Source organism: Tympanuchus pallidicinctus, unplaced genomic scaffold (assembly GCF_026119805.1).
Source record: "Tympanuchus pallidicinctus isolate F22 unplaced genomic scaffold, pur_lepc_1.0 scaffold9, whole genome shotgun sequence".
Lineage (NCBI taxonomy): Eukaryota > Metazoa > Chordata > Aves > Galliformes > Phasianidae > Tympanuchus > Tympanuchus pallidicinctus.
The window spans coordinates 13,297,691-13,313,877 of record NW_026294813.1 but is presented as its reverse complement, the minus strand read 5'-3'; the positions used below and the strand labels follow the sequence as shown (position 1 = coordinate 13,313,877).

General features: G+C 40.9%; 1 long non-coding RNA gene across 1 annotated transcript; it reads left to right on the top strand.

Moving 5' to 3' along the window:
• Positions 1-14,717: 14,717 nt before the first annotated feature.
• LOC128074571 (uncharacterized) lies at positions 14,718-15,972 on the top strand. Its single transcript, XR_008203237.1, has 3 exons — positions 14,718-14,894; positions 14,984-15,098; positions 15,884-15,972. It is a non-coding gene; the product is annotated as an uncharacterized LOC128074571 (long non-coding RNA).
• The last annotated feature ends 215 nt before the right edge of the window (positions 15,973-16,187 follow it).

Sequence of the window (16,187 nt, the reverse complement as noted above, 5' to 3'; positions counted from 1 at the left end):
TTTTGTGAAGGATGCTAGTGGTATTGCCCATGGCTGTTATATGATCTGCTTCCTCTTTAAAGTGCTCTTCCAAGAACAACATTCCTACCCTGTTATCTTCTCTTTTCTCCCCTCTCCTTTCTAATCTCTTCTCCACAGACTAGTCATTTGTCACTATTTCCTCTGTCTGAATTCCCCACCAAGCCCTCCTTCACTGGCCTGCAGGTTCCCTGTATAGTTGCCCTTGAAGCTTTTAAAACCTTGCCACTCTGCCCTCTCCAAAACTGTGTTGTTTTTCTCCCAAAACACACACTGGGGAATTACAAGGGCAACACAATGGCTTGTAAACGTCGGAAGATTGTAGCACAGGACACTGGAGAAGCAGGGCAGGAACTTGCTCTGCTCCTCTCTACCTGCAGCTCACCCAGGCTTTCACGCTAGGCAGTGGTTGGCTTTTAAAACAACACAACCATCTTGCAACTCCTATTTGCTTTGGTTTTGCGGGATGCTGTAAATCAGACTGGGTTTTTCTGAGGCTGAAGGCAGAGGGGGAGCCTCGTCTCCCTCAAATTCAGTTTGGTCTCAGACTAAGGCTGTAAGCCCAGGAAAAGGGGGCAGGGAGAGGAGGTAAACTACATTAAATACAGTCTATTCCTGCTTTAGTTTTGGTCTCCCAGGATTAATTAACTTCACTGAAAGCAGCTCTAAGGTACACTGCATTTGCAAGCACGAGGAGGTGCCACTGCTCCTTGAGAGTCACATAGCTGAAACCAGTTGCTATTGTTCACAGCTAAGGTGCTGTGAGCATGGTCACAGCATGCTTTCACTCATGTCTCTCTGAACAATCACAGCCAGCAGCTAAGAAACATCTTCCAGCAGTATGGGAAGGAAAAGTGCCAAGGGCTCTTGCTGAAACCAGTTCTGTGCTTGCACTGCTTTAGAGGAGTCACCCTAACCACCGCACATGAAGCTGAGAACAAAGTTAGACCCTCAGGACTTGATCTCCCTGGGAAGCCAGTGACTAAACTGCCAGGTATGGCTGTGGTGGGATTGCTGCTGTCCACAGCTTGGCCTCACCACAGGCTGAGAAGGGCTCTGAGGAACGGTCAAGTAATTCCACAGTTAGCACACCTCTGTGCATTGCCTGATGGCTGCACAAATACTACTAATTCTTCTTATTCATCCTTCCCTGAGCACCTCACCTCTGAACTTCCCAGCATCACTGAGATACTGGATGGAGACTGGGCAGGGAGAGGACAGAAAAGCACGGAATTAAGTCTTCTGGCAGAGAAGTTTGAAATTTCCTCTCTGGGAGGTCCAAGTTCTCATTGTGCTGAGGGGATAAGTGGCCATCAGGAGCTGCACACTTTATTCTGCAGGCAGAAATGAGACCTTGAACTGACCTTAATGCGTGAAAAGTGAGAGCAGGAAGGTGGAAAGACAAAACTTGTTTCATAACATCTTTTTTATTCTTCATACCTTAGGACTTCAGTTCATTTAAATCAGGGGGTTTGAAGCTCACATTTCCTTTCTTAAAGGAGAGTTAGATTGAAACACCCCTTCTTCCTTTTCTTCTGATTTAGTGTTGGAAATGAGAGTCTGCATGTTGGAAAGCCCCTGCACTCCAGCAGTGACAGCAAAGTCTGGAACACTTCCCTGTTCCTGGAAATCCCCTGCCAGATGCAGCAGTCTGGCTGGGGGTGAAGCAGGGCTGATGCAGGAGCATCGCGGACAGCAAGCAGAGCAGCATGTACTGCAAAGCAGTAGGACTGGGAGCTACAGGGAATTTTCCTTCTTACTCCTCTCCTGACCCTTCTGGGCAGAATTACTAGAGTTCAGCTGAGACATGGTACTGTATTTAAGGGACCAGCATCTGCTTCCTCTGCCTTTTTGCTTTGTTTATATATGTACATTACAGCCAGGAAGAAATGTCTTGTACATTCCAGACAGTGATAATGAAATCCATTCAGAGTGGAGGGAATGGGGGTGGTGGGTAATACAGCAAAAGTGGCTCAAGACAACGCACAGGCAACAGAACAGCAGTTCCACATCATTGCCATGCACCAACATTTACAGACTCCCCTCCCCTCTCCCTCTCCCTCACCCTTTCCCCTTCCCTTTCCCCTTCCCAAGGGAACTCAGGAAGACACAACTCATCAGTATGGGACTTACTCAGAATATTCAGGATCCCTTTCTTATTAGGGTTTTTCACATCAAATTGATTTGATAAATGTTTTGACCTTTGCATACCATTGATAAACTCTGAAGGCTATTCACCCTGCCTTTATCCTTACTGTAAATATCTTGCAGATGCTCTGCTCATTTTTCTTCTATTATAGCCAGCTGGCAACTCTGTTGGCATGCCAAAGAATTCCAGTCATTGTAGTAAAGCAACCTTTTAATTTTTAGCCCTGGATGTTTTTCTCAGCATTAGGCCAATTAGCTGATAATTGTAAGATTTCTATTTAATTTGGCCATTAAAACAGTGAACAGAAAGTGTTACCTACAATATAAACCTTCAGAATAATCATCTTCAGAAAACTCTGTCCACACAAATGAGAATACTAAGCAGATGCAGCTGTGAAAGACTATGGAAAAGTCCACGTGAATTTCACAGAGTGTTAGAGCATTTGAACAAAAAAATTAAACCAATCTACAGCATTTAATAATAGGGATGGATTTTTCACTTATATTCCTTAGATGGAGCTCAAAGTTCTCCTGGATGGATCTCAGTACTGAATTTTCATTTGCTGGGTATGTCCTGGACAGTTCCAGATTTGTTTCAATATTATTTTCATCCTTATTAAATGTTAAATGCTTTTCAGAGGGGGGAGAAAAAAAAATTGCAGCAACTAGCAGGAGCTAGTAGGTAGTACCACTGCAGCGCATGCAAACTCTGTGAAGTCCATGAGACTGACATCCAAAGAATGCACACAAAATCACGGGAAAAATGTTCTGGACACAGTTGATGCAGAGCCCCTGTGGTGCTGTGCGCTGTGAGAGGAAGAGAGCCTGCAGGAGAGGAATTCAGCTCTGTCCACGCCAGTGGTGGGACAAGCACGCAAAGTACAGGGGAGGGTTGCTTGAGGCTGATACATATCCTGTTGTTAACAGAGCTTGTTAACTGGAACTCTGGGCCACACAAACCTCATCATACGCAGCTTCCAGGCAGCACAGAGCACAGGCAAGGCAAAGCTCTGTGCAGAGGAGTGCCCAGAGCAAAGTATTTGTCTGTAGGAAACCAAGTGAAGCTTGTGGTTTTCCAGCACATCCAGCACTCATTTGTCTCCCAGCCCTCCCCACACTGCCTCTGTGTTATTCTCATGCAGCAGTCCAAGGAGCTTAGAAGCAAATTGCAACGAGCAATGCCTTTCTCTCCTTTTCCACATAGGATCTTAAATTTTAAGAGTTGACTGATCTGCTCCAACATGTAACACATGTGACACCAGAAACACTTGTTTTAGCATGAAGAATAAGGAGGCATGAGGTTGACACAATCAGGAGTGTGGGTGGGAACTGGTTAGGCAAGTGTAGCTGTCAGGAAAAGCATCTACGAGGTTTGGCTCAGAAAATGAAGAGGCTGGTCCATGTGTGAAAAGCCTGAGTGAAAGACAGAAGGAATAGCGATGTGAAGACCAGCCTATAATATGGTGGAGAGAGCAAAGACAAGATCATGGAGGGAGACGGGAATCCAGACAGGAAATGTGGAAAATCAGAGTTGTCTGAGGAGTGCCAGTAGAGGAAGCAGCAGGAAAACGAAGGCAGAAAAACTTACTGAGGAGTGTGATTAGTGAGGGAGTGTCAGTGGAGTGAGAGGAGTGGAAATAAGATTGATGGCACGTCAGACAGGTCTGGAAGAGATGCGTTTGAGATTAAATTATGGATTCTGCTCTTGAGGCAGAAGAGATGATTGATTTGTGCATCACTGTTGCTTTTATCCAGCCTATGAAATGAAAGGTTGTTGCTGTCACAGCAACAGCACAGCATTTTCAAGTGCCGGGCCTAGGAGACATACTATGCCTGTACATCTAACAGTTACGCCTAACTGATACAAATGGAAGCACTTTAAAAAAAAAAAAAAAAAAAATAGAAAAAGCCTAAGACTAGATTCAAATCTTTAGGGATGCTTAGATAAAAGCTACTTGTACCTGCCCTTCTCTGCTCCACATAAGTAATAGTTCTGTCTTCCCTTTCCAAATCTCCTTTCTCTTTGACTTGAGAGCTGGATAAAGAGGCGGTCACAGCCAGCCAGACACCAAGAGATACAGGAACTCTCACTGGCCAGCTGGCTACTGGCCCCTGGCAAGCAGGTTACACAAATGGATTCACAAGCCACATATGCACACTCAGCCCCAATCTGAAACATGGATGAGTTACTCACTTTCCCTGGCTCAGCACCACCTCTGAATAACAGCCCAATCTGTCAGGTCCTGACAACTGAGATATTATCTCTGAACTTTCCTGAGATTAATCCAAGCTGTGCTGCACTGTCAGCTCAGAGCCACTCTGCCTGTCCCTGTTGGCATCAGCCCTAGCCCCTAGTGGTCCCTTGCGATGAGTTCCATCCCACCTCAACCAACTTCAGTTGATCAGAATTTTCCCCTACCCTTCACAGAGTGATGCCAAATCCAACCCAGAACTGAGCACTTGAATTTCCCACTCTGCTGCTACTTCCCTTTGTTCATTGTCCTTCCAGACCTTGGTTCAGATACGCTTTCCCCCACTCACAGCTCCTACCTTAGTTTTTTTTCTGAGGCCTGATCTGCTTCATGTTTTGCTTGTATGAGATCTCCAGTAGAAAACTACAACAACCAAACTTCAACTGTTTCACAAGAATTACATAGCAAACCTGACAAAGCTGAGAATTATTTCCGATGTATATTCTGCTGTCTGGAGAATAAAAATTTGGACAAATATGTAAAACAGTGCCCTTCCCAATCACAAAGGACAGGCAGGAAGGGAATATCACAGTCCTGATGAAGCCATGGAGCTTTTTGTGGGCATAAGAGGGGCCAGTCAAACTGGAGAGCTGTAGTAGGGTCAGGAGGGAAACCTGAGCCTCACAGGCTCACCTGGTGCTGAGGCAGAGGGCTGCAGGAATTAGATGTAAGGACCAGAGAATGAAAAAAGATTTTTGCTTTTGTTTACTCATTGTAAATTTGTTTCCAGTCTTGTAACGCAAAGCCAGATTTTGTTTCTTCCTGAGTAAACTCTTAACTCTGTCTTTAACTTTAAATTCCTCTGAAGGTGGAGGTAGTCCAAGTGGGACTCAGATTTGGTGGCATTTCTTCCTGGGATTCAGATTTGGTGTTGTTTTTTTTTAATTTGAGTTAACTAATACAAATAAAGTGCTATGCATCATCCCTCTCTGAGGTGTTTGCATTGTGACATTCTGTTCAGCTTCACAAAATACAAGGACCCTCCCTTGTCTCCCTCAAGTCTGAGTGAAATGGGAAATAGATGTCATGGCAAACAAGTTGAAGAGAACAGTGACTGTCCATACTCGTATGTATTTTTATAAGCCCCATGCATTGGGAACTGACTCTTAGCAGTCCACAGGCACACAGTCAGGCAGTTTACAAAGTTAGGACACTGACATGCAACTGCAATACCTGCAAATGTAATTTAGTAATTACATGACTGAATTTGCACATGTAGATACTGAAAACCTGACTTGGAAATGGGATGTTTGGTTTGATGTAGACTTATATATATAAAAAAGCCAACAACTTCCTGATTGCATACATATGTAAATCAGGCTCTCAGGCCATGTATTTGAGTCTCTAACATATTTTACTAAAAGCAACTTTAAATATTTGACACTTTGCTTCTCTATGTTGAGCGCAACAGAGCTCTTTCAGAGCTAAAAGAACATTCTGGGGAAGCAAAAGTGACCCCAAGCACTTTAGGGATGGAGGGTTTTCATCCATCTTCTCTTTCCTTGTGTCCTATTCCATCAGCTGCATGGGAACCAACAATGACCTCCCATAAAGGCACTGAGGTATTTGTGAGTTGGTGCTGCAGCTTCCATTCAGATCATAGAATTGTAGAACCATAGAATGTCTTGGGTTGGAAGGGACCCCGAGGATCATCAAGTTTCAACTCCCCTGCCAAAGGCAGGGTCACCAACCTCCAGACCTGGTACTAGACCAGGTTGCCCAGGACCCATCCAACCTTGAACACCTCCAGGGACAGAGTATCCACAACCTCTCTGGGCAGCCTGTTCCAACACCTCACCATGCTCTCTGTGAAGAATTCCTCCCTGACATACAATCTAAACCTTCCCTCCTTGACCTTAAAACCATTCCCCCTCCTTCTATCAGTGTTCACCCATGTAAAAAATTGATTCCCCTCCTGTTTATAATCCCCTTTTAAATACTGGAAGGCTGCAATGAGGTCTCCTCTTCTCTTCTCCAGGCTAAACAAGCCCAGTTCCCTCAGCCTGTCTTCATTAGGGGAGGTGCTCCAGCTCTTTGATCATCTTTGTGCCCCTCCTCTGGACTCTCTCCAACAGTTCTACATCTTTCCTGTACTGGAGACTCCAGACTTGGACACAGTACTCCATATGGGGCCTCACAAGGGAAAAGTAGAGAGGGACAATCACCTCCCAGTTCCTGCTGGCCATCTCTCTTCTGATGCAGCCCAGGATACCATTGGCCTTCAGAGCAGTAAGAGCACACTGCTGGCTCATGTTCAGTTTTTCCTCCACCAGGACCCCCAGGTCCTTCTCTGCAGGGTTACTCTCAAGGAGTTCTTCTCCCAGCCTGGGGTTACTCCAACCCTATTGCAAAACCATATGTTCACATGGGCCCACTTTTGGAGTTTGTTGAGGTCTCTGTGGATGGCACTGCTTCCTTCTAATATGTCAGACACAACACTCAGCTTGGTGTCATTGGCAAACTTGCTGAGGGTGCACTCAAGCCTGTCATCAGTGTCATTGATAAAGATGTTGGAGAGGACTGGTCCCAAGACAGACCCCTGGGAAGACTGCTTATCGCCAGCCTCAGCCTGGACATAGTGCCATTCAACACAACTGTCTGTCTATGGCTTTCCAACCAATTCCTTATCCACCATATAGTCCACCCTCAAATCTGTATCTCTCCAATTTAGAGACAAGGATGTGGTGGGGGACCATGTCAAAGGCCTAGCATAAGTCAGGTAGGGTGACATCAGTTGTCTTCCCTTCTTCTACCAATGTTGTCACTCCATCATAGAAGGCCACCAGACTGATCAGGCAAGACCTTCCCTTGGTAAAGCCATGCTGGCTGCCTTGGATCACTTGCTCAACCCTCATGTACCTTAACGTGTCATGTGTCTTCTAGGAGGATCTGTTCCATGATCTTCCCAGGCACAGATGTAAGACTCACTGGCCTATGGTTCCCTAGTCCTCCTTCCTCCCTTTCTTGTAAATGGGAGTGATGTTTCCTTTTTTGAAGTCCTCGATGACTTCTCCCAACAGCCACAATTTTTCAGATATGATGGAGTGTGGCTCAGCAACCACATCAGCCAGCTCATTTAGGACCCTGGGAGTGAGTATGCCAGTTTATCCCCAGTGAGACAAACTGTAATATAAGTCCTGTGAAAATTGTTCTTCTCCCATTTAGACAACATTCTTTAGTGAGAAATCTGTAACTCTTTTCTATAACTTGAATAGAAAAAGGAAAAATAAACATATTTCGGTGAACCTGGATATGGGCCTCACTGGAAAAATCTAAAATGCTTCTGTGGCCTCAAGAACAATTTTCACTTCATGTCTTTGGATTTCTTAACACACCACCAAACGTACTCAACATTGGAAAAGTAAGATCTCTTAATGGAAATATTACAGATTTGTAATTTGCTTAGGCATCAGTTTCTGTAAAAAGATTTCTTACTATTCTAAGGAAATGAAAAACATGTGTTTTGTGTTCATACAAAAAGCACAGTTGTTGACAGAGAAAGTCCAGTAAACAGCAAGGGTGTTATAGCAAATGTCTTAATGTTATTTTGGGGGTGTTTGGGAGTAAGTACACACTGCTCTGCTGAAGGCTATTACAGATCTCCATGGACGAGAAATTTGGCTTGAAGTGTAATGGTTAACATATTCAATATCAAATAAGTAATAAAACTGGTTTATCTGTAAGATGGACTTCACTTTTGTTTCCATTCACATAAAGGTAATTTCCTTGTCATCAGTGCTGTACTCCAGAAGGTACAAATCAGAACAAAACCTTTCACTGGCCACATTTAACTGCTATAGTATCATTAAACCAGAGAGCCTTGCAGAGAGACATAAACTTCACATTGCCCAGCTTGCTTAATGGTGGGGGGGCTAAATTAACTTTTTTTTCCCAAAATAGTAAATGGCTTGTTTTTACCTGGCCGCCGTTAGGTCTGCAAATCAAAGACTCAGCTTCTTGTGGTGCTGGAATATGGGGCAATCTCTGTGCTTATAGGATTTCTTTAGCAGATATTAAAACATAAAATTTTAGCTGACATCTGAGTGACTGATGCACATTGTATTGCTGGTAAGGTTGTAAAGCAAAAACACAGATTTGTGCGCATTGAGTTAGGTTTTCAAATACATTAAAATGTGCTAGATAAGTTTGTGTGTATAGAATCAGCTTTTTTTGCTTTTTTTGCTTTTTTTTTTTTTTTCCTGTTATTAAATCCCTTAATTCTCTGTGAAACAATTCCAAGTACGTCCTGCCCACCATTAAACAGTTCTGTGGAGGAAGAGACTTAAACAGTGATAAGTGATTTAAGGTGTAAATTTCTCAAGAAAACCAGGGTATTCAAAACCACCCACATTAAAAAATCACAATCCTTAATTTTATCTGGGTTCCAACATCTCAAAATGCAGTCATCCAAAGTCACCATTTTGTAATTACAAACTTGGTTTCAATTTTTTACAAATTAAACCTGTGTTTTTTAGATCTGAAACTGAATCACTTTGCAAAGTTTCAGTGTGCCTAGATCAACAGTTTGGGTTTGGTCTGGGATACAGAAGTGGCTCTGCTGAAAGGCTTGGAAAACAACTGTAACATGCCCAAGGTCAGAGTGTTGGTGAGGATCCAAGTTTCTGATTCTGGCTCCTATCTAGTTTAAACCCTCCATTTATGAATTTTCTCAAAATTATGAAGGCTGGACACTAAATATGATAGTGGTTAAGCCTCAAAAGCAAAATAAATATTTTAACCATGAAGAGTTTATGTTCATCACATTTAGGTATTTAGACTTCATTTTTAAGTCTCTGAGGAGAATGTCGTGTCACAAAAAGGAGCCAAGCAGAGAATTGCACTGTATCTAATAAAAGTTTTCTGACAACTGAAAATCACCTCAAGTGGGAATTACTTAACTAATATTCTGAGCTAACAGCAAGCAAGATCGTGTCAGACAGTTAATGGTTTTAACACCACCTCGTTTGCTTGCCTGCCCAGCCCCACGCTTTCTACAGTGCCTGCCCACGCTGCTCTGACCATAAGTTCCCCAATTCTCAGGCGCACAGTGCCTGGCCGAAGCCACATGGGACAAGCTGACCGACAGCATGAACTTTGCATGGTGGTTTCTGTGATGTCTGGACCCTCTGGAATGTGAAAGTTTCCTGTTTCACCAGTGTACCATGACTTGCGTTTTGGGCAGAGAAACATGTAAACATAATTAGGGGGCTGGCAGCTAAAATTCCTTTTTAAAACACAGTCAAGCTCCGTGGCTTTCCTTTCTATTTTATTTGGGACAGATTAATCTGATGCTGCTCAAGACAAGCTTGCCTGTTGCCTTAAGAATTTGGGAGTTTTCCAGCAGACTGTCTAAGAGCTGTGTATGCCTATCTGTCCAGAGAAAAGGTAAAGAAAAAACAGAATGATTTTCACAAGAACAGCAAAGGATTGTGAGCTATCTTAAGAGATTGTGTGTCCTTTAACTTCCTTCTGTTTTCCCTCCTAAGCACACAGCTTTTAATTTCCCACCAGCAGCAGGGTCCAGGCTTTTGTAAATCGAAAAATGTGTCTATCTCCCCACCAAGGTGTGGGATGAGAACTATAAGCCTGGTCTGGGAACTTTTTCTGTCTCTGTCAATACTGCAGTTGCCTATGGCAGGCTGAACTGTAAGGCTACCAAATTATTGACCGCTTTTAGGGTATGCATGAAAAGATGAAGAGACTAAGGGGCCCTAGGGAAAGGAAAAGGGAACTGGTAAGGTCTGTGGCTAAAGGCCACAGACAGCCACAGCTGTAGTTAAACAAACACTATTACCTAATTGTAATAGAAACTAGCTAGACAAGGAATTCCTTTTTCTCCACAGTCAGGTAGGAAACGCAAAATTCTGGTGTTGCTGACTTGTATGCAATCTGAGAACACTGGAACTTGTAAGGATGCTAAAAGTAGTTCTCTAAGGCCAGTGTCTGGAACTAAATAAGAATTTACTGCTCTGTCTGTAATGGGGGAGGAATATCACAGACAGATTGATTTCAGTGCTTGAGGAATTTCTGTTTATGGAGCCTGTGATTGCATTGAATGGACAGAGAGGTTTTTCCAAATTGCCTTTCCAGAACACCAAGGAAGGACTTTTGAAAATTAATGTGCATGGTGAGGGTATATTAATTTATCTTCAGCACAGCACTGCTGGCCAGGATCTGGAATCTGTTGATATGCATCAACACCCATGGAACACGGAGGAATGACCTTCACTCATTTCTTCTTTTGTAGCATAATCTCCTTATAGTTGTATGTATAGGAATGCCATGTCAACTCTGTTTTACTTAGTTTTAAAATCCACGTTCTCCTTTCCATTTGTAAATTCTATACTTGTACTCTGCCTGCATCACTAGGTCTTAATGTAGATCAACTCCATCTTGCTCATTAATTTGTGACTGTACTGTTACTGGCTAAGGTTTGTTTGCCAAGCAGCTTTCATTTTACATCACAACCTTTCATTCTACGTCAGTTTTTGCAGTGCTTCAGTCTGTACTAACCTAGGTTGTAGAAGATCATACTCATCCTTACACAGGGAGCTTGCCCAAGAGCTTCTCCAGGGCAGTGCATGCAGTGACAGCAGGTGTACTGTAAAGTCACAGATAAGCTGTAGGAAAAAAAAGATCTGTAAAATTGGTTAAGGAGTGTTGATCTTATTCTTTTGCTGTAGTCGTATTTTTTTTTAAAGTACCTCCAAAAAGAAGGAGTGAGAAAAATCAGAGGAAGAAAAAGAAGAAATTGGACAATGGGGAATACAAGTATAGAAAGAAAATACAAGGAGCAACAGAGAAAAGCTATCAAGTAGCATCAAAGAAGAAAAAATTTGAAAAGCAGAAAAACAGCAACAAGAAAGAAGAAATGTTGAATCTGTGTTCAGTGCACACTTGTGGACTGAGTTACCAGGTATATTTTGGTATTACTTTTTCCTTCACACCCTGAAAACAAGTTCCCACACCCTTTTCATTACATGCTCTCAATGTTGGCTGAAAGTTATACACACAAACAAGCAGCAATAAATTTCTGTTTATGCATGCACATAAAAAAAATATTTCTTGTTCATTTTCTGCTTTTGCTGACCTTCCTAAATGTTAGTAAGGTCAGAAAGTATAAGCAGAGAATTTTTCAATATTCTCCTCTCCCTTCTTCTGTCCTTCTGAGCTACAAATTTTCATATAAAGTTCAGGGTGATTTTGCTGTGTTTGTAAGTCAGACATACACAAAGCTTAAAAATAAAAAAAGGTTAAAAATAAAAAAGCAGCATGTTTGAGGATAGAATTCCACATCATTTCTACTTTTCCTTAGCAATAAGGTCAGCATAACGAGTTCCCATTACACACTCCAGCCTGGAACTTGGGCTTACAGCTCACAGATTTGTCAGCATAATACAATTGCTTACTAGGCCATGTTGTACAGATTTTTTAAAGGTATTTATGAAAATGGTATGGTAAAAGTATCCCTGGTTTTCAGAAGGGAGAATATTTTTTTTTTCACTCCAGTGTAGAATTCGTATTGAAGAATGACCTTTGTATTTTAATGACTCAGATCTGTGATATCATTATCTCATCATTAGCTTCAAATACACTCTCCTCACTTCATCTTCTCCTCTCAGGCCACCACCAGTCTGTAAAATCTTGTACCAGCCACAGAAGACATTTTTGTTTGAGGCTATGCTGTTTCATTCACACAATAGGTGAATTTTCTGATGCTTCCCTTAGCTGATATTCTATCCGTTCTGAATATCTATCTATCCAGTGCTAAAACTTAAGGAAATCATGATCTAGATGTACACTTCTGAGAAACTTCTTTTTTTTCTGACAGAAAAAGAAACTACATTTGAGTGAATATTCCAGTGCAATGGAAGTTTTCCAGGGTTATCTGTTTTTACTCACACATTTTCATTATTGTTTTAAAATGCATTTACAGAGCATTTGTAGTGGAATTTCTAAGTTATCACGTATTCCTGTCTCCCAGATCATAACTCTTCTAAGACAACAGAGGCTGGGGTGGAGGAATAGAGGCCAAATGGGAAGGACAAGGACTTGAACCCCACAGAGCTGAGTTAATCACAGTACATGAATAGCAATGATTTCATCAGTGACCTCGGTATGAACATGAAGTTTCCATTCAAAATCTGCTTTGGAGACATGTGAGTTTATAAATACAAAACTAGCTATCTTGTTCATATCAGCAGTCCTGTGCATGGCTTTTCCTTCTATTTAACTCTTATTTATGATTTTCCATGTTAATCTTGTTGAAGGGCAAAGAATGTTACTGTATCTTTATCCATCTGTCACTGCTATACCTTTTATAGTTTTGGGGAATCATAAAGAGATAAAGATCTACAAAAATAAAGTATGATGAGAGGATTTGTATGGATACTATAGTTACTACTGTGAGAATTCCATCACATCACAGGTGTAGTCTGTGCCACAGAATTTCCCTCAGCTAATCTCTCCCCCATCTAAGCACAGCCCCCCTAGAAAGGCACCCAGCTCTTCCTGACAGCTCCCGCAGAGCTGGAGCCGAATTCCAGCGGCCAGCGGCTCTAACACTCCACCACATTGGCCTCAGATTAACGTGATTTACAGCCACTCAGAACTCCTCTTTCACTGGCAGAGCTATGTAAAGAAGGCTTAATAGAAATGTATCAGTTCCAAATGCATAAATGTCTAAAAACACACCTGTATGTAAGGTCAGCTACAGCTACCTGATGAGTTGGACAGAAGATTGTGGCAAAATTTTCTGTCTGGCCCTGGAAATTCTGCTGCCCACTCTGGACTGGTAGGCAGTGGGAATCCTGGTAGCCTTGGGATATTTTTCACATTCTTTTGACCTTCAGGGAATGCTCATGGGTGTGCTTCTGCTTTCCTAGATAATTAATGGTGGAAGTGAGGAGATCTGGGCTCTTGGAAGGCAGTGCAGTTTTCTGCAGTGATGGATTGGATAAACAGATGAATTGGTAGATAGAAGCTCTCTTTTTTTCTGTTTGTCTACTCCTGCAATGTAATGATTTTCACTGTACTCATGTTTTTCTTTTTTGTTTTTGTTTTAATAAATCTAGGTATATTCATTAAAATGTGGCCTTTAAAAAGACTCATCTATGATCAACAACCTTAGAAAAACTGAATCACACTACAATGATAGTGTTCCCTGATGTGGTGCTTGAGAAGAAATGATGGGTGGGTAGATAAAGAGTGAAGATGAGAAGCAGAGAGTTAAACTCAGAGTGGCAGACACTGAGACAAACAGAGAAAAGAAAACACAGGTTGTGGAAAAGAGCAAAGGGGTGGCAGGGGGCTGTAAAGGAAAAAAAATCCAGACAGGGAGCCAATGGAACAAAGAGAAAAGGGAGTGAGAAGGAGAGAAGGAACAGGAAAAACTTATTCCATTAATTATTGTCATTATTAATGGAAATGTCTTTAAAAAATGGATAGGTGAATGATCCTCTCAAAAATGTACACGTGTTTCATGGGAAGATGAATACAGGCCATTTCTCTGCATTTGTGGCTGTGAAGCCTAAATTGTCCTCTGATCAGTGAAGGGAACTGTCAGCATAAATGATATTTAATGGCTGCTCTTGACATTAGAAATGATTGCCTACACGCTTGATTTATAACCTCAAAGGGATAGCCTAAGAAAGAGTCTTATACACTGAATTTCCAATTTAATAGACATTGCTCCAACATTCAGTATAAATGTTCTTCATGTATTCTTTCTTCTATGAATTTCATCTCATCTCAGAGCAGTAAAATCTTAGGTCAGGTAAGGCTGATAAAAATTTAAATTAACTTAAATTGATCTTATTGATTAGCTAATCTATAAAGTCTCAACCTGCCACTACCAGCAAGTTTGATGAGAAGTATTTCCTCACTTTTGTACACCTTTAGATCACTTGGGCAGCAAAGAGAGGAACATTTTATATTAATACATGTTCATGAAGTAAAAAGATTGAGGAATATGACTATTTGTTGCAATATTTTCAATTAGTTGCATACACATGTAGTTACAAGTTATAAATATTTCTCTGATATTTAGCCACTTCAGTCCTTTTTCATATCTGCAAGCCATTTTGTTTTAACAGAAACATTTGCGTGAGAATAAGCTATCTGAGTAAGTAAATGTTTCCAGGTTTGGCCCCTAACTGTGTTTGGTATGGTTATCAACACTGGCCATCTGTGTTTTTTCATTTTAATTCCATAAATGAATGCCTTTCCTTTGAGAATTTCAAGGACCAGGAAATAGCTATAAACCTCTTTTGCAGCTCCAGACCAAATACTCCGACAATTATTAGTTGATGGGATACATAGTAAAAATATTTTTTTCTTTTACTCTGTAATTTATAAATATAATTTTTTTTTTTGCTAAGATGTATAATATCTATGGTGCAAAGATGTGGCTTACTTAACCGTGGGCTTAATCAGTTTTGATCTGGATTCTTGTGATGCAACCTAAACAAACAGCAAGTAAGTAATCAGATAAGTAGCTCTGCATTAATGGGATGTCCTGATTCAAGAATATTAGGGTTTTTAGTAACTTTTACTTTGTTTTACAGACTCTAAATTCCTGGCCTGTATTTTGCAACTTGTAATTAAGAGGAATTAAAAACCCACAACGAATGAAAAGCAGCAGTCCAATCTGCCATCTATACTGGTATGGCTGGAATGCTGGTAAGAATATACTCATCATCTTATGATTCAGCACTTACTCGGCTTTTGTTAACTCTCCCATAATTAGTTTCAATATTGAGATAAGACCTAAGGATCCAATCACCAGACTGGTTTTGAAATTACTGTGAGCTGTAACTGTATAAATGAAAGTAGATCTGGTTCCAGGACCAGACACCTACTTAACATTAGCTTAAGGAAAGCATATGGATAGATTCTTACTTAAAAAGTGAGTCTAGCAGTGAAAATGTAATTGGATCACTTTAAAGAAACTTTATGTGTAAATAACATAAATAACGCCTAAACATAAATTAAAATTCAAGTATTATATTAGATCCAATTGGCAAAAAAATTAAGATTTTTCTCAGAGTTCTTAATTAATAAACATTTTTGTTAAATATAAAAAAGTTTGTTTTAGTGAACAGAATTTCCATGTAATGAATGAAGCTCAGAAAGCCAAATTCTGTGTTAATGCTTTTCTCTTGAGACTCAGCAAAAATTGACAATATCCTGAAGGAAATAGATTGTTCTCTCACTGTCTATAATACAAATGGGGAAAAAATGAATTATATAATTTTGTTTTCTAATGAATCATGAAATCATCCCTAGTGGACCAATGCTTCGTTGGATATCAGTTGTACAGAGCAATGCATGTTTGTAGATTAAATTATCCTAAATATTGATGGTAATCTAACTCCGTTATGAATTGAACTAAGACTTGGATTCAATTTAATTTGATGTAGTTTTTGCACCCAGATACATTAATTGTGCATCCCACCTTCTTGTAGGCAGAGAGGAGATTTGGACAGGCATTCGTCTGAATAATGAGGTAGAAGAGCTAACCCAGTCCTGATCCCTAAATCAAGTTAAAGGAAACAAATTTAAAGTCAGGAAAGTTTGTCAGAAAGTCTATGTCAACATTTTGGTTTGATGTTATTTGGTGTTAATTTTTCATTGTGTTGGATTGATTTGCAGAGCCGCTTTGGTATATATGAATTGAACACAGAATTCCATTAAACATGCTTTGCCTCTTTAGAGGATTATGTGGGTCTAAACGAACAATCTGTATTTTAAATGTTTTTGAAACCCTTG